The following is a 22582-nucleotide window of genomic DNA, read 5'->3' on the forward strand; positions in this document are numbered from 1 at the left end:
CTATATGGGTTATTGATTGATTGCCCAAGTATTTGCATGGGAGACTGAGTGTGTGTGTGGCTGGCTGGGAGGTGTGTGACTCTGTGCAGATCAATGTGTACTTGTATCAATGATTGTATAAGAGACTAAGTATGTGTTAGTATATGGTTGAAAACGTAAGGTGCTCTATGTTTAACTGTATAGATTAGAAAATGGAAGTGTGATTGATTCTTTACAGGACTGACTAGGTGTGTGAGTAACTCAATGGATGAGTGGCAGAGTGTGAGTGTCTGTATAGGTGTATGAGTGCATATGATAGTGTTGTAAAGATGATTGATTGTATGTATGAATGATTGTATGGGTGAATGAGTGAATGTGTGTGTAGACGTAGGAATCAGTGAGTGCGTATGTAGTAACTAGTATTGGTGTGTCAATGGTTTCAAAAATTATACTCTGTATTTAACACTGAGTGTAACAGAGGTTATATTAAAATGTGAGGAGATGCATTGTATTGTCACATGAATGATATCATCAGTGATGTGGTCATTGATGTCAAATGAGTTGTCATAAGTGATGTCATCCGTGATGTCATTTGAGATGTCATCAGTGATGTCATCAGTGATGTCACTGACCATGTCATGAATGATGTAATATGTGACATCATCAGCAGTGGATTGCGGGTGCGCGATATATAGTTAGCGCAACTAACTATATATGGAATTTCAATGGTTTTGTGTGAGTAAAATAAGGTTTTTTAAATGCTAATTCCTAACTATATATGGTCTATAACCTATGGTTTTTTCAGTGAATTTTCAAGGTTTTGTAAATGCTAATTCCTAACTATATATGGTCTATAACCTATGGTTTTTTCAGTGAATTTCATTGGTTTTTTAAAAGCTAATATCTGTAGCTGTAAAATGTATTCTTCTTTAAATCCAAAAATATATTTTATATGTTTATTAATAATTTTTTTTTAAAATATTTTTTTTGTTTCGCTCCCGGTTCGCGAACCGGGAAGCTTTCCGTTAGCTCAATTTGATGCCGCGACCCGGTCCGCGAACCGGTAAACGTTCCGTTAGCGCAACTGCCGCGTTAGAAATCAACATCGTGACGCGTCGTGGAAGCGCGACGTATCACGTTGTCGCGTAATGCGTCTTATGACGCGCTGCGTTAGCGCACCCGGAAGTGCTCCGGTACGCGAACCGAGGTGCGAAGCGCAGCGACCCGGAAGCGATCCGGGGCGCGTCTTGCAGCGCGTAACATAAGCGTGAGAGGTCATGTGACTTGTTAATAAAACTTTTCATTGGTTCATTTAACTTTTGGTTTCATAATCATGTAAGGCTAGGTCAGGTGACCTAAAAATAACACTTTTCATTGGTTTAGAACTATTGTTTTTCCCAAATGATGAAAACCCCTCCTTCTTTCCTCACTCTGACTTTCATCATTGTGAGAGGAAGACCTTTATTCATAGTAGAGCAATGGCTTCAGTACTTGCTTCAGCTGGTGCACCCCCACCACCACCTCCACCTCCTCATGGGAAGAGAGGACCACCTCCCCAGGTCATCACCAACACAGAGGAGGAAGAGGAAGAAATAGAGGAAGAGGAGAGAGAAGGACCACAGTTCTTGGAAGAGGTGCCCCGGGTTTCCCATAGGAAAGCCAGTTTCATTTGGCAGTTTTTTTCAATCCCTCCAGGGCAGAAGAAAGTGAATGCGAGGTATGTCACCTGCCTCATTTGCAAAGAGAAATTATCAAGAGGGACTGATAAAAAGTATAGCTATGGGAACTATACCATGCATAGGGACATGAACAGGTGGCATCCACTCAATTACAGCCGGGCGGAAATTCGTGACATGGAACAAAACCCAACAGCAACTCCTGTGGCCAGGTCAACATCGTTAATATCATTGACAGCAGCAGAGGCACGGGAAACCGTGCCAAACATCCAGGATAATTTTGGGCATATGAAATATACTTGTCTGCACTGTGGTGCATTGATATCATGTGGTAACATGAGTATTAATTCCATCAACCTGGCTTATAACAATCATAATTGCCCTAACCGCCCCAGACAGTAATTATTTTTTTGCTCCTGTTGAGCCCTTTTCAATGCCTGTTTTTTGTTGTTTCCCCCCCCAAAAAACCCAAAAAATATATAAAATTGTTCAAAAAATACAAAAAAAACAAAAAATGTTCAAAAAATAAAAAAAATATATAAAACAACAAAAACATTTAAAAAAAAGTTCTTTTCAGAACTACCTCCCCTTTCAAAAAAAATTGCTAGAATGTTTAGCACTCTGGCAAGCTCTATTTCTTTTAGTTCGCTTCCCAGTTCGCTTCCCGGTTCGCGAACCGGGAGCGAACCAAAAACATTTAAAAAAAAAAAAAAGAAGAGTAAGTATAAGGAAAGTAAACAGAGAGTGATGTTAAAAGAAAGACAGCTATAGGGAGTAAACCAGAGATACTGTTTAATAGATCTATTTACCGAAGAAAAGACGGAAGAGGGTATAATTGTGGAAAACAAAATAGATAAGGAAGTGAAAGAAAAAAAAGAGAGTAGAACAATAACAAAGAAGAGTTTCTTGGAGAATGTGAGTGAATGTTCAAAATAAGATTAAAACATGGGGAATAACAGAGAGAAAAAATAGAAAACAGAAAACAAAAAATAACAGAAAAAGATTAATTGAAACAGCAAAGAAATGTAAATAACATAGAGCCATATCATCAACATAGGCAATAAAAGTTTTGCAGCTTTTATCGGCAGAAATATGTCACCAAAGCCGCTTTTGCGACAGAAAACTGCCGCTAAAACCACTTTTGCACCAGTTTTCTGCCAATAAAAACAGCAATAATTTTATTGGCTGTGTTCATAATATGCCCCTTAGTGTGCTTCAACTACACAGAGAAAGCATTATGAACAAGTAGTGAAAAAGTGATCAGTCAAAGACACTAAGAGTAATAGAGACGGAGTGAGTGAACAAGAGTGAGGAACTATGAGAAGAGAGGGACTGAGAAAAAGAGTGGAAGGAGTTGAGTAAGTAGGTAATAGAGAAAGGAATGAGGAAAGTAGCAAAGGCAGGAAACTGAGGGTTAAAGAAATGAAGCTGTGGAACTAATAGTAGGTGAATGTGATAGAAATGTAACGAAAAGAATACAAAACATTTACCTTATAATTGTCGTTAAATTACTCACTTTTTGTTTTTATACTTTCAATCTGTGAAAGAGAGAACAAACATTTGAAAAATATTAAAACATGTATTTAAAAATTACAAAAGACAAGGGAAAAGATTGAAGGACAAACAGTTTTTCAACAACTTTGACACTGACAAGAGCTTCTGCTTCTCCAGGCCCCCTACACAGTCCTAAAGATATACATTTTAAACTAACAGTATCTTGATGCAGATGAAGTGAGGCCTATCTTAAAACATGGTGCATCTTTTGCACTGCTGTTGTCTCAGAAAAGTGTCGCAAGACACTAACATTTTAAATGATTGCTTCAGGATGCCAATAAGATGTGTCCTATCCAGAGGTTTGTTTGAGGTGAGACCTACTCAGGGTTCCAAATGAAATTTCGAGTTGTTTGAAGAGAACAGAGGACATAATACATGTGAAGGCCTACCAATGAAGTAAGTCATGTCCACTTCACTCTTGAACAAAGGCCAGACCTCTTCTGTGTCCGTGGACAGACCTAAACTTCATCTGCACAATGTCATTCATAAACTTAGGAAACACAAGTGATGTAATTGAAAAATGTGGAGTTTCTTTTCCTCATTTCACAATCACATCACCTGTGTTGCCTTTGCTTAGGTATCTCATAGTGCAGATGTAGTCCAGCATATTAAACAGTACCTAGAAGTGCAGCACTGCATGCAACAACTTTGACACTTATAAAAGCTTTTGCTTCTGCATGCCCCCTACACAATGCTAATTATATACATTTTAAACTGATGGTATCTTGCTGGAGATGAACTGAAACCTATCTTGCAACATGGTGCATCTTTTACACAAAAGTGACCCACAATGGAGCAAAAGAGGCGCACGGCCACCATAAATCTGACCCTAACATTTTCAATGATTGTTTCAAGATGCCAATAAGGTGTAACCTATCCACAGATTTGTTTCAGGTAAGTCCTACTCAGGGTTGCAGATGGAATTTAGGTTTGTTGAAGAATACAGAGAAGATAATACATGTGGAGGCCTACCAACGAAGTGAGTAATGTCCACTGCACTCTTGAACAAATGTCAGACCTCCTCTGTCTCCAGGAACAGGCCTAAACCTCATCTACACAATGTGGTGTGTAATGTTAGGAAACACAGGTAATATAATTGAAAAACATGCACATTTTTTTGCTCATTCCACAATCATATGACCTGTGTTTCCTTTGCTTAGGTATCTCATTGTGGAAATGTAGTCTATCATATGAAAGACTACGTAGAATATGAGCACTGTATGCAAGAACTTTGACACTTACAGAAGCCTCTCCTTCTCCATGCCTCCTACACAGTTCTAAATGTACATCATAAATGGAAACAGTACAGAATTAATTATACATGTTAAATGGTTTATTTTTGCTGTTCTCAGAATGTATCAAATTTCACTAAAAACAGTGACTTGAAGGTATTCATCATATAACAGCGGGGGAAAAAAAACACAATCAAAATGATTGTGTTTAAAAAACCCATACAACATAACAAATCAGAATTCAGAACTCCTTAAAGTTAACTTACTTTCCATGACGTCAAAAGATGTCCTATGAACAGCTTACACTCTGTTGTGCTGTTATTACTTTCAGCCCGCCACTTTATTTATTTATTTATTTATTTATTTATTTATTTATTTATTTACAGACTTGTAACGCGCTAGGAACTCGACTCCCTAAGGAGTATCTCCGCGCCTTTGGCACCATCTGTGAACAAAACTCAGCCGAATGTGTAACAAATGCCCCAAAAATCTAATAGTTAAACAGGAACGTTTTTAATTTTTTCCTAAAAGGAAGATGTTCCTTACACACTCTGATGTCATAGGGAAGATCATTCCACAGCTTTGGTCCAGCTACTGACAGAGCCCTTCCCCCTTGTCTAGATTTCCAGAACCTGGGGACACATAACAATTGTTGCTCTCCGGATCTGAGGGACCTCAAGGGGGTATAGGGAAGGAACTTCTTGGTCAGATAGTCGGGACCTTTGCCAGTGAGGCATTTGTGAATGGTGCAGCATGTTTTAAACAACACCCTCTGTTTTACAGTAAGCCAGTGGAGTTTGTTTAGAAGTGGCATAGAAGGAGTACGGGCTGGAGCATTGAAGACAAGTCGCGCAGCAGTATTTTGCACGACCTGTAATCTGGTCATGACATCCTCATTGGCGGCCAGCAGCAGACCGTTACAATAATCCAGTCTGCTTAACACTAGCGACTGTACTAGTGTTTTCCTTGTTGTATCAGGTAACATGGGAAATACCCGTCGGAGAAGACCAATAACATGGAAACATGAGCTTACAATCTGGTTAGTATGATGTTTAAGAGTAAGCTCCTGATCCAGTTTCACTCCAAGATCTTTCACAACGACTCTAGGTACGGGGACTGGGCCTAGATCTTGAGGCCACCAGTCAGGAGTCCACAGTCGTTTGGCTTCCCCAAAGAGCATCACCTCAGTCTTTGAGACGTTACACTGAAGGAAATTTGCTGCCATCCAATGCGCCACCTCATCCATTCCCTGTACAAAGGAGTTACGCACCTCAGGGGTCAAGGTTTTAAAAGGAAAGAGGAGTTGGGTATCGTCTGCATACGATACAGGGATGAATCCATGAGATCTCATGATGTTAGCTAGGGGGGCCACATAGATGTTAAAAAGCGTTGGGCTCAAACAGGAGCCCTGTGGCACCCCCTTTGAGATCTCAACCTCCTCTGACTGGTAAGGACCCAGTGTGACTCTCTGAGTGCGGTTGGTAAAAAAACTCTTTAACCAGGCCAGCGCCTTACCTCCCAGACCGATGTCAATTAGTCTGGAGGTCATGATCTCATGAGAGACAGTGTCAAACGCCGCTGACAGATCTAAGAGCACCAGGATAACGGAAAACCCTTTATCCTGTAGCATACGAAGATCGTCAGCGACGGACAGTAAGGCAGTCTCTGTACTGTGCCTGGGTCTAAACCCCGACTGGGAAGGATCAAGCACCCCTGCACTCTCGATGTATCTAGACAAATGCCCGTTCACAGACTTCTCCGTAAGCTTCCCTAAAAAAGGGAGGAGAGAGATGGGTCTAAGGTTTGTCAGGTCTGTCCACGGAATGGAGTTATTTTTCCGTAGTGGTCTTACCAGAGCCTGCTTCCAACCAAGGGGGACTTCCCCTGTGCTCAAAGAAAGATTGATGACTTGTTGGATTCCAACCCCCAGCTCGTCACTCAAAAGTGCCATGATACGTGCTGGAATGATATCTGAAGGGCACCCACTCTTAGTCTGAGTGATTAAGGTGATCATCTCCTCCATAGATACCGGTGGGAATTCATTAAGTTCACTGATCTTATTACCTACTAAGCTAGGTGTATTATCGACAGAGTCAAGGCTACTAGCAGTCGATTTTGAAGCTAAGATCTTAGCATAGATACCATCAATTTTTCTGACAAAGAACTGCGATATATTATTGCACAGTTCTTGAGACTCAGTCCCATCTGTTTCACAGGCCAAGGGCTTAGTAAAGGTTTGTAATATTTGGTAGAGAACTTTAGAGTTCTTACCGGCTGCTGACAATTGCGCTGCGATATGATGTTTTCGCGCAGCCCGGAGAGCTTTATGGTAGCTTTTTTGGGAGGCCCTGTAAATATCTTTGTCCTCAACTTTCCAAGTGGCTCTCCATCGTTTCTCTAGCTTCCTTGTAGTGAGCTTTAACTGTCTCAGGTCCTCTGTGAACCAAACCTCTTGCCTAGAGGCAGGCCGAGGTTTATATGTCCTCAAAGGAATAACACAATCAATGGTTGTAGTTATAGCTTCATTAAATTTATTTAAAGCTAAGGTCACATTATCCCCAACTCCAGCCCAGTTAGGTTCTAGATAATTCTCCCTGAAACCCTCAGGAGTAAGTTTGTGCCAGGGTCTTCTGACATCTGCCATGCTCCTCCGAATACCTTTTGTCTTATAGTTGGAGCGAGTGTGGAATTCGATAATAGCATGGTCAGTCCAGTCTACCTGGTACGGAGGGAGACAATTTATGTAGGGGGAGTTGTGTAGCACAAGATCAAGAGTATGACCCGCTACATGTGTAGGTCCCTGATTTGCCAACTTAAAGCCAAGTGTGGACAGGTCAGCCAGGAGGGTCTGAGCCTCAAGACATGTCGCAATATCACAATGGACATTAAAGTCCCCTACCAGAATGAAATCTGTGTTCATTTGCATATGGGGGGCAAGTGCTTCCACAAGTCGAATAGAGAAGTTCCCAGCAGGGCCCGGAGGCCGATAAACTAGTGCTCCTTTCCTAGATTCCTTAGCGCAGGGATTAATGGAAAAAATCATAAGCTCCATTTCTGAAAGAAAACCTCCATCGTTTTGAAAAACATGTTACATACAATAAATGACTTCTTGCTCTCTCTCTACCACAAGTTTCCACAAGGCCAAATCTTGTCAGAGCCATTTATAACTCTTGGATTTCTTGTAAGCCAATCCCGTCATTTGGCATTTCCGCAACTTTCAGAATTAAAATGTTGAAGATCATTTTCACAATCCTGGACTAGTAATATCTTCCCCTTCTTCCTCAGTCATGTTCTACATTTCCTATGACACTGATACTGCTTACTATGAAGCAGACTTACACTACCTCTATGACTACTACAATTATTTAATTCTCTACATCACTTTTAATCACAAAGCAAAGTAAAACAGTAGACAGCATTGCAGACTTACATTCCCTCTACTCTATGTTTTGATTGGCTGCTTCAATTAGCTTATAAAAAGAAATAGTTTTTCTGAACTCATTCAAAGTGCACTTATTTCTCCATGACGTCCAGTCTTATCGTTAGAAGTTATGTCTCTGAACTACACTTATCCTCAAGGCCAAATCGTGTAGGAGCCATTAGAACTTCTTGAAATTCCTCAGAGCACATCCCGAGATTCTTTCCCTAAAATTTTGGTTTTAAAAACACCAGGTAAGAGTTTTTAAGGTCATACGGCAATTTTGTTTTGAAAATTAAAACAAAATCATTGCAGAATGACCAGCCATTTCTAGACTTTAAATAAGCTGTGTAATGTCCTGATGTTGTTGAAGGACCGTCATGATATATAATTGCTGCAGTTACAAAAGTCCTTCCTGATATTGACAACTGCGAAGCCACAACATTTTTAATTAAAGTTGTCAATTTTGTTCCATCAGGCCTACATCGTTGGAACATTAAAATGACATACTGGCCATATGTTCGTATAAATAATGTGGACATCATTTCAGATTTACATTGGCTACACTCCATGTTGTGATCAGCTGCTTTTACTAGCTTATTAAAGGAGACTGATTTACTGTCTGGCAAAGTTAAATATATAAATCTTTCTGAGTCTACACTAGTAGTACTTGATACCCTACAGTTCTCGCAGTCATGCTGCCATTGATAAGAAAGCCCAAACAGCTGATCTACATCTACACCTTCAGCGTGCAATACATCAAGCATATACATTAAAAACTCCTGACAATCTTGCTGAATATTTTGAGAGAATTGTGTTTGGCCTGAACATCTGTCTAACAGATTTCGAATTTCAGACACACTTTCTATGTTTGTTCTATCAGTGCTACATTTTTCTAAGACAGAATTTAACAAACTGCAAAATCTTTGATCAGAATTGACCACAATCTCTTCTTTTACATTTTCTAGAGAAAACAAAACATTAACCACTACATTAGCATAGCAGTTGACACCAGAACTGTTTTCAAATTGAAAACCAACAACATCTTCAACAGAATCCTTTTTGTTTCTGCTTATAATTTCAGGTTCATCGACTTTTCGTCTTTTTGCTACAACCTCACCAGTATTGGTCACATTTCTTCGTTTCCGGCCTACCACACGTTTCTCAAACAAAGGATATTGAGGCAAATGTGGCGCATACTCTCTTCTTAACCTATTGTATTCCTTAACACAATCTAGATCCGCACAAATGCTTGTGACATCACACTCAATCAAGTACAATCCCGATAAAGTTCTAACTCGTGACAATGCCACATATGCCATACCCTCCTTGAACACAGAACTGCCAATATTCACCAATGCACTGTCTACACTTAAACCTTGCGATTTATGGATTGTCACCGCATATGCCAAGCAAACAGGAAACTGCTTACGGCGAACATATAAGTCTTTTACAAGCAAAAATCTAGCAGAACAACGACCAATTAGCTGTACTTCCTGAATGCCATCAAATTTAATTTTTAAAAATTCAATTCCATCTCTATTTCTGTATTTTACAAAATCAACAACATTACCCATTGATCCATTTACCAGACCTCTTTCAACATGTAAATTCCTTCTTAAAATTATACGGCAGTTCAAGCACACATTCAGAGTCTTTTCAAAACCTGCAGTTTTAGATATACTCTTCTCTAATGAATCCAATTTTGTTTTCAGATTCTCAGACAAAATAATTGTTGATCCCATATGCTCTACTCTGTCAATAGCTTCCAGTTTCACAATCTCTTGCTTTTCTAAATGCAACATTTTGTTGTTGAATTTGGCACATTCTGCAAGAGTTGGCATCAAACATATTCCAGATTTCTTCTCAGTAATTTTCTGAAAAATATTCTCAGGCACAACATCTTGTTCTGGATATAAATTTGACAGTAATCGTGCATGTAAAGCTTCTTTCCCATGCTCGGTCACTTTTCCAATTCTAACATCTTGTAGAATAGTCTTGTAAACTTCATCCTTCGCCTGACGCATATTTTCATGCAGTTCAGCATAATTGAAGTTTAACCATATATTGACGTTGCCAATGCTGCCTAGGCACTTCCTGGTATCTTCATGCGTGAGCATTTTGAACACAGGTTGCCCTTTCACTGGTGTCAGCTGCAGAAGATCTCCGAAAACAATGATGTGTTTGCCACCAAATAACACATCATACTCTGTTTTGAGAACTTCTTGCATTCTCAAATGCACAAAGGCAAGCATGACATTGGAAACCATGCTTACTTCGTCAATGATAAGAAGTTTCATTTTCCTCAAGATTCTTGAAACTTCAAAACAAGCATCTCCAGATAGCTTGTGATATTGTAATTTGTTGTCATGCTCCACTGGCAGCATCAGTAAACGATGTAAAGTAATCCCTTTAATGTTATGTGCTGCCAGTCCAGTTGGAGCGGTGACAACACAAGACAGCGATGACTCTGTCCTTTCCTGCAAATAACATGAAATTGCTTTAATAAGGAAACTTTTTCCAGTTCCCGCTTCTCCACTCACGTACAGTCGGACAGGCTTCAACGACGTACATGAGCACTCTTTCTTGTCATGACTTAATCCATGATCAATTTGCATGGTAACTTCGTCATATATTTTCCTCTGCTCAACGTTGAGTTGTCTTTCCAACTCTTCTAAGTTAACCGCATCCTCCTGAGCATGTGCCATGGCTCTTTCCACTTCATTCATAGCAGTGGCAGCTTCATTTTCGATAACAGGTCCTCCTAGTGGATCCTGACTCAATGAAGCAGAACTCTGACTGTCCTGAGAACTGTCTCTGGCAATCTCGGCTGCAATCATTGCTTCCTGCTCAATTTCCGCATTCAACATTTCTACATATTTGGGAAAAGCAGGACATTCTATGGTCTCCTTGGCGGCATTGAAAGAGTCTTTGTAACAGAGAAAATCTCCAAGCAGTTCCTCTTCTGCACGCCAAGGCTTGAAAAGTTGCAAAAGTGCTAAATAGAAAAACTCCTTTTTTTCAGGAGATTCGCCACTCTATTTTCGATGGTTTACCAAGTGGCATTTTCTTTGCTTGACCAGACATCCCTCACTTCCTATTACAGCATACACTCCTTTCTCAGTATCTTCTTTGATGTTCCTCTTGAATATGTAATTTTGAAGAACCTCATACAGACAAACATTCTCGAGGTGAGTGCTTCGATTTGGATAATATGTATCCAACATGTTGGTCTTCAAAATGTCGGTACTGTTTGGCTCCTTTTCCGCCAAATACTCAATTTCCCGCACAGTTTTGAGAACTCGATTACGCGTTGCAGCAAGACCAAGACTCGCCCAAACGATACTCCTGGACTTGGCATAGAGACTTGCTGAAGACAACCGGTCAGAACATTCGTACGCTCCAATTTCTCGATGCGACAACATCTTCAGACTGAAACTGTACAACTTCTTGCTGAGGCTCTTTTCATGGGAAATGTCCTCCCACATATCCTTCAATTCTGTCTTCTCTTTTTTGGTGATGTAAGACGTCACATACCGAGCCACAGCCATACAGTTATCAGCCACAAACTGTATATCCATGTTAGCATTCCACATGGACAAAATCACCGGGTTGTAGTCGTTGATGTACTTGGACTCTTCGTTCCTCTTCAAATTGTATGTGTTTTTAGGTGATTTCTTCATCACATTATGTCGCAGCGAAGACATCAAACTGTTTACTCTTCCTTTAGAAATCACCGGTCGTGGAAAGCCGAAACGACATTTGGTGTAGAACTTGTCCTTGTTTCGGATTTTACGACGACAGTACTTTCCACATCGATGGCTTTGGAAACGCAGAACTTTTTCTCTTAGGCTTTTCTTCTCCTTTGCGTTTGGAACAGCACACGTAGAATACTGTTGTATAAAACTCATCACTGAGTCTTCTGGATCCGTTCTAAATTTAGGTGCATCCTTGATCCACAGCAACATATGTATATGAGGAGCACCTCTTGCTTGGTACTCCTTTCTCCAGAAGAAATCCAACACCTCTCCAAGAGGTGGATTCTTCTTATTCATGATGAAAGACATCATAGCTTCAAATCTATGATTGAAGTACCTACATACATTGACTGGATCCAAAGAGCACAGTTCTCCGGGTGTCTTGAATTCGATGTTTTCTACGTTAGCATTTGCCTCTCGTAGAAATTCAAGTAAGTCTTCCCAGCCATATTCGGCACAGCTCAGAGTGAGGAACCATGTGGGAGTTCCTAAGTTCCTCAGCATACATTTTAAATCACCATGACGACGGTACCAGTACTCATTAGTACCACGCTGACACGCCATGAGATTAATCAGGTGAGAATCCAAAATACTGTCTTGGACATTGACTTTATACATAAAGTCACTTGCCGAGATGTTTTGCATGTGTATACCACTTTTCAAGATGTGGTTCACTGCATATGACAGTCCAGACAGATCGCTTTCAAACAGGAGATGAAACAAATAAGGAATGCATTGTCGAAACCTAGCATCTCCTGCATACAATTGCAAAGTCCGGTATTCAGAAGCAGGAATTTGATGAGGTCGCTCATCATATCTTCCTCCCTGACCTGTTGGAAAAAGCTGTGGGAAACACCGAGCTTCCAAACTTTCCTCCCAAACACTAATGGGACTCCCTTTGGCTTGTTTCATTTGAAACAACTCAATAGCATTCCCCATGACTTCCTTGGAATGCAAAGGATGAACACTATAATGTTCATATATTTCTTCACTAGTAGAGGGTTCTACTTTCTCAATTTGACCAGCACACAAATCGCTATCCTCTTCCTCACTTACTTCCTCTTCTGCAACATATACATTCTTATAGAATTTATTATTTTTTTTCAAATACAATGTTGCCTTTTTAACTTTCCTAACATCTACTAAATCTTGCCATATTTTCTTATTCTTTGTCGGAACCCCATTAACTAAGATAACCAGAGGTTCCTCGTCCACTTTTTCTTCTCCAATTGTGTTAATGTTTTTCTTCAAATCTAGAGGCAAATAAACAACTCTTCCCTTTAATCCTCTCTGTAAATCTGATGGAGGCAATTTCCCTGTCTTTGGCTCCATTCTTACAATAGCCTGAAAGGGATGGATACTTTGAATCAAAATAGATTCATAAGTATTTAAATCCTTCAATTCAGAAGGAATCTCAATCAATTCCAGATTATTATGAACTGCTCTAGCAGGCATCTGGTTTTGATTTAATTTGTTACAACAATAAGTACACACACGTTGATCCAATCCCAAATCAAAACAATTTTCTACCATCAAGTATGTTGTGAAATCCTTCCATTCACTATTATTTTCCCTTTCACTTTTTGCATATAAATCCACTAACTTAGTCTGATTCTTATAATAAGTGCGTCGACAACACACACAAGTGAAATTTGGCCTCTCACTTGATTTGACCTGAAACGTCGCAATTTCCCTCTGGAAATTATCTGTACTGGAAACCTGTACACTATCTTCCACATTACCCGCTTCTTCTTGGTCAATTTCAACATTCTCCTCTTTACTTCCAAAGTAACAAAACTCAATTTCTTCACATATATTCTTCACATCTATTTCAGAACCATGCAAAAGAGCAGCGCATAATTGTTTAAGCATAATTGCTGGACTCTTAGCATAATACAACATTCTAACTAATTTCCTCACTTTATTATGATGCACTGCTAGCATCCTGAAATGATGAAAAACACTCTGGCATACTCTCCTGGAAAGACAAGCCAGTGAATGACCATGCAAACCTGTCACTTCTCTCACTCTGCAAGGATCTAATTCTTGCAACAACCTCATTTTCTGCTTCAAACTTTTCTTATTAAATGACCGTACAAAATCACAAAGCAAATTGATGGAATCCTGTCGCACACTGCAAATACTACTACACTTCCAGGTGTACACAGGACCCTTAGCACGTCTTCCTAAAACCTCATTACCTAACACCTCTTCTGCCTCTGTTGTCACAAGTTTTTCTTTTTCAACTGGACAACCATCTTTCACTTCATAAGCTCGACCACTGGTGTCAACTGCATGCACCAAATCATTATCCTGGAAATAACTCTCCTCATTAAAAAATGCCTCACAGCTTGAACTATGCATCCATTCTCCAGAAAAAACTTCACAAAAATTACTACGATTAACTATTCTCTTCCATCTACTATTTCTTTTGAAATCATAAATTGCCTTGTTTAGCTTCCTAATTCTATTGATTATCAAAATAAATAACTTACGTTTAATTTCAAATGCCTGATCAATAACTTTCTCAACTTTTTTTTTCTCTTATAAAAAACCACTTTCTGTTGACCTTTCTTAATTTTTTTTAACAAATTGCCAATTATCCTGTTGCGGAACATTCGTTTACGAATGTCCCTAAACTGTTGTTTCCTTCTACTATCATGCACAGAGTTATCTCTTGCTCTAGCAGTAACATTTTTCATTGGCCTTTCCTTTCCGTTTGAATTGCTTCTCTTTTTCTGGACTGAAACATTTTCTGTAGTAATATTTTTTTTACTACAAATATTTCTTATGAATGTTTTTGTACTCTTACCCGGTGCTTTCTTGGTGACTTGACAAATCTTTTTGTTAGAGGACTGCTGCTTTTTTTCATTAACCTGCTGTCTTTGACGTTTTGCAGCCTTTCTCACTCTTTCTTTGGTTGGCATGCTGAAATCTTGAAATAATCTGCAGTTGAATCTGTGGTACAATATAAATGTTATTAACCACTATTACCCAACAGTAAATCAATAACAGTAATCAAAAACTTAAAACACTACTTGACATTTTTACATAGAAGATTTTTTAGTGCTTGGCAAATTTAGAATACAGAAATAGCAGAAAAGAAATGGAATTTATATTCATGTTACCTGTGCTATTTTATATGTGAATCTGATCTAATTTTATGAGCATATTTTAATATTTTATTGAAGACACTACACATAACCTGTTTTTGAAGGTGTCTTTATTTTTAAATTAAACGGTTTACATTTTTACTTTTTATTTATTATACATTTTTAAAATAAATGTTTATAGTTCCATAGGCTCAAGCACGTCAGCTTCCCATCCTATGTCATATAATTCGGACAAATCTGCATCCTCATCACGTTCTTCTTCATCCTCAGGATTTAAATCATCCAAGGGATCAACATCCACTGATGTTTCAATTACGAGTTCAATGATGAGGTCAAAATCAACTGATTGCTGATTGTCGCTCATGTTGATGTTGTCTTTATCTTTAAAGAAAGATAACAACAATGAGATGTTGCAGAGTAAGAGACAAATCTCAGAGATTATAATAGTAAAATTGTTTAACAAGAGTAACATTTTGCAGCTAGTATATAGCCATGTCCAACGATGCTGAGCAGGTGAAGCCTATGTCTAATTTTTCAGTGAACAGGACTCATCTCTTCTTAACCTTGGATAAGCCTCACCGACTCTGTGTCCCCTGCACATACTTGAATGTAAAGGGGCAGATTTATGTTAAATGGCACATCCCCAGGCATGCACCAGTTAACGTGCACCGCTGCTCTGCCACTCATGGTGTGCCGCATTTACAATCAGATAGGAGAAAGCTACGTCAAAACCCTGCGCCTGCTTGAAGCAGGCATAGTTCTTGACGCAACATTGTGGAGATGGGGCACCCCTGAGCCTTGCTGGAGCTGAATCACACTTGCGATACAACTCCAGCAATGCGCCACCTTTACGGCACAGATGCGTCACGCATCTGTGCCATTTTTGCCCCATGCTGCGCCGCATTGTAAATGCAGCACACCATGGGTGGCGGAACAGCAGCGCAGGATGACTGGCACATCCCTGGTGATGCGCCAGTCATCATAAATCTATCCCTAAGCTTCTTATCTTGTTAGAGATCAACCACCATATGTATCATCAAACTATTTTGCATTTCCTAAATAGCGCATTTTAAGGGATAAATAGCAATTCTTTACCATTCCTAATTTGCGATGAGCAAATTGCTAATTGCAAATTACCCATTCATTTCCATGGGCCAGGAGGCCCATAGGAATGAAGGTGCAATTTGCGATTAGCAATTAGCTCATCGCAAATTAGGAATTTTTCCAAAGGTGCAGGGGTGTCTCAAGAACACCCTGCTGCACCCCTGAAAAAGAAATTTGGGGGCATATGGCGCACATACATGCCCTAAGGGCATGTATGGGCGTCATATGGCACCTTTTGTTTTTTGGAAAAAAAGCTTTTTGAAAAGAATTCGCAAATTACCACCAACTAGAAGTTGGTGGTAATTTGCAAATCCTTAATGGCATTTTTTGCATATTTTTTGTTTGATACATTGCATTTAAGGAATCGCAAAATTTGCAAATCCTTCAGTACAATCGCAAAATAAGGAATAGCAATTTTTGCTATTCCTTATTTTGCATCAAACTTGTTTGATACATACCATTTGTCTAATTAGCATTCGCAAAGGCCGAAATTCGCAGAATTTTGACCTTTGCGAATGCTAATTAGCTTGATACATATGTCCCCAAGTGAGGCCTGTCTTGCAACATGGTGCATCTTTTGCATCACTGCTGCATCGGTTTCATGTGGCACGTTTTTTTTACACCATGACACATCTGCCTAAATGCATCAATTTGTAATTTTGTCGCCTCATAGCAAATCTTTTGCACCGCCGCTGCATCAGAAAAGTGACGCACAGTGGCGCAAAAGAGGCATACACCTATCATAAATCTGTCCCTAGCATTTTAAATGATTAATTCAGGATGACGATAAGGTGTGGCCTATCCAGAGATTTGTTTAAGGTGAGGCCTACTCAGGATTGCAGATTAAAGTTACGCTTGATGAAGAATACAGAGGAGATAATACATGTAAAGGCCTACCAATGAAGTAAGTAATGTCCACTTTATTGCGCCAGTCATCATAAATGTATCCCTAAGCTTCTTATCTTGTTACAGATGAACCGCCATATGTATCATCAAACTATTTTGCATTTCCTAAATAGCGAATTTTAAGGAATAAATAGCGATTCTTTACCATTCCTAATTTGCAATGAGCAAATTGCTAATTGCAAATTACCCATTCATTTCCATGGGCCAGGAGGCCCATAGGAATGAAGGTGCAATTTGCGATTAGCAATTAGCTCATTGCAAATTAGGAATTTTTCCAAGGGTGCAGGGGTGTCTCAAGAACACCCTGCTGCAGCCCCTGAAAAAGAAATTTGGGGGCATATGGTGCACATACATGCCCTAAGGGCATGTATGGGCGTCATATGGCACCTTTTGTTTTTTGGAAAAAAAGCTTTTTGAAAAGAATTCGCAAATTACCACCAACTAGAAGTTGGTGGTAATTTGCAAATCCTTAATGGCATTTTTTGCATATTTTTTGTTTGATACATTGCATTTAAGAAATCACAAAATTTGCAAATCCTTCAGTGCAATCGCAAAATAAAGAATAGCAAATTTTGCTATTCCTTATTTTGCATCAAACTTGTTTGATACATACCATTTGTCTAATTAGCATTCGCAAAGGCCGAAATTCACAGAACTTCGGCCTTTTCAAATGCTAATTAGCTTCATACATATGGCCCCAAGTGAGGCCTGTCTTGCAACATGGTGCATCTTTTGCATCACTGCTGCATCAGTTTCATGTGGCACAGTGTTTTTTACACCATGACACATCTGCCTAAATGCATCAATTTGTAATTTTGTCGCCTCATAGCAAATCTTTTGCACCGCCGCTGCATCACAAAAGTGACGCACAGTGGCGCAAAAGAGGCATACACCTATCATAAATCTGTCCCTAGCATTTTAAATGATTAATTCAGGATGACGATAAGGTGTGCCCTATCCAGAGGTTTGTTTAAGGTGAGGCCTACTCAGGATTGCAGATGAAAGTTACGCTTGATGAAGAATACAGAGGAGATAATGCATGTAAAGCTCTACCAATGAAGTAAGTGATGTCCACTTCATTGCGCCAGTCATCATAAATGTATCCCTAAGCTTCTTATCTTGTTACAGATGAACCGCCATATGTATCATCAAACTATTTTGCATTTCCTAAATAGCGAATTTTAAGGAATAAATAGCGATTCTTTACCATTCCTAATTTGCGATGAGCAAATTGCTAATTGCAAATTACCCATTCATTTCCATGGGCCAGGAGGCCCATAGGAATGAAGGTGCAATTTGCGATTAGCAATTAGCTCATCGCAAATTAGGAATTTTTCCAAAGGTGCAGGGGTGTCTCAAGAACACCCTGCTGCACCCCTGAAAAAGAAATTTGGGGGCATATGGCGCACATAAATTTTAACAACATTCCTTTACCTCAAAAACGATTTTCAAGTCATAATTTGAAAACACTGCCCACGGGGAAATGACTTAAAATGTCCTTAAGACACATGAAAGTGTTTTTTTAAAGCCTTTGCAAGTTTTTGGGTCACTTTTAACATGGCTATGTAACTCAAACAGTCAAAATCTAAATTTACCATGCACAGGTGGGACCATATTTACAAGGAATGTGCCCCACGGGGAAAGGTCTTTTAATGTAATATGGGAAAAATGACATCAGAGACACTGAAATGCCTTATAAAGAAGCATACACCATTATATCCTTGTCATAAATTTACAAACCATTCCTTTTCCCCAAAAACGATTTTCAAATCATAATTTGAAAACACTGCACATGGGGAAATGACTTAAAATGTCCTTAAGACACATGAAAGCGTTTTTGATTGCTTTTCCAGCATGGTTGGGTCACTTTTAACATGGCTATGTAACACAAACATTCAAAATCTAAATTTGCCATGCACAGGTGGGAGCATATTTACAAGGAATGTGCCCCACGGAGAAAGGTCTTTTAATGTAATATGGGAAAAATGACATCAGAGACACTGAAATGCTTTATAAAGAAGCATACACCATTATGTCCTTGTCATAAATTTAAAAACCATTCCTTTTCCCCAAAAACGATTTTCAAATCATAATTTCAAAACACTGCACATGGAGAAATGACTTAAAATGTCCTTAAGACACATAAAAGCGTTTTTTGATTGCCTTTGCAGCATGTTTGTGTCACTTTTAACATGGCTATGTAACGCAAACATTCAAAATCTAAATTTGCCATGCACAGATGGGAGCATATTTACAAGCAATTTGCTCCACAGAGAAAGGTCTTACATTAAAATGGGAAAAATAACATCAGAGACACTCAATTGCCTTATAATGAAGCATACACCATTATGTCCTTGTCATAAATATTATAACCATACATTTTCCTCAAAAACGATTTTCAAGTCATAATTTGAAAAGACTCCACAGCTCCTATGCACAATAACACCCTGTCAGTACTAATACTTCACATTTTCTCCAATTACATTTTCTCAAAGAAACAAAATCTATTTGTAAAACACTTGAGACAAAGCAACATTTGAAGAACACAACTTTCTTCATAATTTTCTCCTTAAAGCACACTATTCTCTATCTAAATTAAAGAAATCTTTTCTCACCTTAGCAAATACTTTGAGTTTCAAAACAGTCTCAGAAACACACCAATTTGTCTTCAGCAGAGCAAAAAGTATGCACTCCAGAGTCTGCAGCTATCAAAAGCACAGAAATGCTGTAATTCTTCACACATATCTCTCATGTCACCCAATTAAAACTCTTCCCTCACTTTTTTTCAAATGAAAACCCTTCCCCCCTCTGCCATTTCATGCCTTTTCTGCATGGCAACCACGTCTTGGAAGACCTCTGGTGTTTGCAAGTTCACACAACAATGTTGCAATTGAACTCTGAACTCTCAGTGCACCTCATATCCAGTGCATTCTTTCATTTAATGATTTTTTCTTGACCACTCAAAATACATCTTTCAAACAACTCATCCATGCACCCTAACTTTCTGTTTTCAGCAATCAAAATCCACCAATCACTGTTACTGCTTCATTAACACAGAAACTCCACAGTTTTTTTCATTTTAAACTCTTATTTTTTCAACTGCCATTTCATTGCCACACTTCATCTGACTGCAGGAGAACCTTCTCTCATCATGTTTTCTGTCTGGATTGTTGGACATAGTTACATCTATTGGGCTCAGAGGTATGCTGAGAACAGGAATTTACCTAACCTCAATTTACAAGATGTGGAAATTAAGTGGTTTGGCCACAGAGGATTAAAATGTCACCAATTGATACCATTGGTGAAAACCTTTATGCATTTGCCAAAACCTGACCTGTTAATTGTGCACTGTGGAGGTAATGATTTGGGCACTTTGACTGGGGTAGGTCTGGTAATGCTTTTAAAGGACACCTTTGAGCAATTGATGGCACTTTTTCCTCAGACTGCCTTGGTATATTCAAATATATGCCAAAGACAGAAATGGAGGTGGTCAAACCAATTTTGTCCACAAATTGAGAAGTCGAGGAAGCATGTAAACAAATCTGTTTCAGCTTACATGAGAGACCATGGAATGGGCTCCCTGTACAACAATAACTTGCGTTACTACATGCAAGATATCTACAGAGGAGATGGAGTTCACTTCTCAGATGAGGGCAACAGAATTTTCATTCTGAATTTAAGACTGTGCATTGGTACCTACTTATAAGTACCTAAATGTACCATAAACCCAAAAGCTCTTCTCAGAGCTACCCTACATCTGATCACTCACAATTATTATTTTACTCTAACATTTTTCACTAATTTTCAACAAAGTACGCTCCCTGGGGCGCTACCCGGTACGCGAACCGGGAGCTAACCTCGCTAAATTTTTAAAAAAATGTTTTTTTTCTCACATATGGGCCTTCTCAGCCACCCTCAGAAAACCAAGGGGGTCAAGATAAGTCTACCGTGCCCCCTTCTACCCATTCTGAACATTATTTGCCCTCCATCTTGTATCTTAATTCGACCGAAACACAAAATGGTGGACTCCCGTAACGCTTAAGGTTCGCGAACCGGAGCGCTCGCCAGTTCGCGTACCGGGTCGCTCCCTGGGAAGCGCACCATCAAAAAAGGTGGGAAAGTAGTTTACAGAAAAGCGACTGGAGACAATTTCACCAAATATAGATTACCTCATACTACATACCAATGCCTACCATTTTCACAAATTTGATTGAAATTCCATTTAACCATTTAGCCTGTAGACCTCTCTAAATACCCTGAGGTAAATTACTTCACAAAACACATCTGAAGTGTTGGAACTGACAACCAATTAAAATGTTACTTTCATTTTCTACTTTTTTTTACCTGACATTTGATTGGCTATGTACCTGAATATATATAAAGGAAGAGAGAGAAACGCAGCCATTTTCACTACTACTTCCTGAACTACATTGCAAGATCATTTTCACTCACAACTTAAACTTCTTTTTAGAAGGTGAGATATTATTTTATAAATTTGAAAACATTTTCAGATAGTTATATACTATCCCTCTGTAAGACTTAGACATTGAGAAAGGCTTCTTTATTATAATTATGGATTGATTTAGGTTTCTGTGGTATAATTATGAATTTACTTAGGCTTCTTCACAGGCACTTTTTAATAGTACTACTTCACGCCTGAAACCATACAGTGCCCATAGATTACTTCTCTGTTATAAACTCACAAGTACCTGTCTGAACTTAAACCCAACAGTGCCCTATCTCTAGTGATATATTTATTTTTTATGCAAATTACAGCAATAAAATGGAAGGTGAGCAGAATGTTTCCTTCGAAATTGTTCTGGAGAACAACACAGAAAAAGATATTGAGGACAATGATGACTCAGATTTCATGGATGAATCACGGGACCATGAATTAGTTCAATGTGTAGAATCTGTGGATCATTTACTTCATTATGATGACGGTCAAATGTGGGAACTATTGTTCACTCAACAAGAGGACATATCGGACAGTCAAATGCTAGACGTTCTATTAAATTTTGAAAAACAATCCGAAAAATAAAATTGTATGTAATATTAAAAAAATGTTTGAGTCTTTAATCATTTTTATATGTAATTCATAAACTAGTTAAATGTTAGAAATGTTATTAAATTTTCAAACACAATCACAATAATAAATAATTGCTTAAAAAAAAAAAAAAAAAAAAAAATAATCAACAAAACCAACAATCAATTAACATACAGTATTTGAAAAGTCTATCATTCTTTTTTCCTTATAGTACGCTGCCCAGAACGCTTCCCGGTTCGCGAACCGGGCGCTACCCACGCAAAAAAAAAAATTTTTTTTTTATTTTTTTGCCCCGCGGGGCCCTTTTAAAGCCTCCACATTAAACCTAGGGGGTCAGGGAGGATCTACTATACCCCCTTATGGTCATTTCCCCCTTTGTTTTGGCCTCCTCTTGTCTCTCAATCCTACCGAGAGACAAGATGGCGGCCGCTCCGGACTGTTTAGAATGTTGACAGACACCGGAGAGCCAATCAGCTTCGCTACGCGAAGTTCCGTTACGCGTAAAGTCCGTGAACCGGAGCGCTGCCCGGTCCGCTGTTACAGATATATATCTTTTTTTGAACGTTAATTTCTCAAAATCCACTGAAGCACATATATTGAGACCTAGAAAAGGCACATCGGGCTACCAGTCCCTACAATTTTGCCAAGTTTTGTGGAAATCCATTCAGCCGTTCGGGCTAAAAGTGAGGCCAACCGCCCTATGGAAAACTCAATGTTAAAAACACGTTTTGGGACCCCCCTTTTTTCTCGGCCCCCCCTTGACGAACCCCCCCCAAATTTCCAGGGGCTGCTCAG

The sequence above is a fragment of the Lissotriton helveticus genome, chromosome 4_1 (genome assembly GCF_964261635.1).
Source record: "Lissotriton helveticus chromosome 4_1, aLisHel1.1, whole genome shotgun sequence".
Taxonomy (NCBI): domain Eukaryota; kingdom Metazoa; phylum Chordata; class Amphibia; order Caudata; family Salamandridae; genus Lissotriton; species Lissotriton helveticus.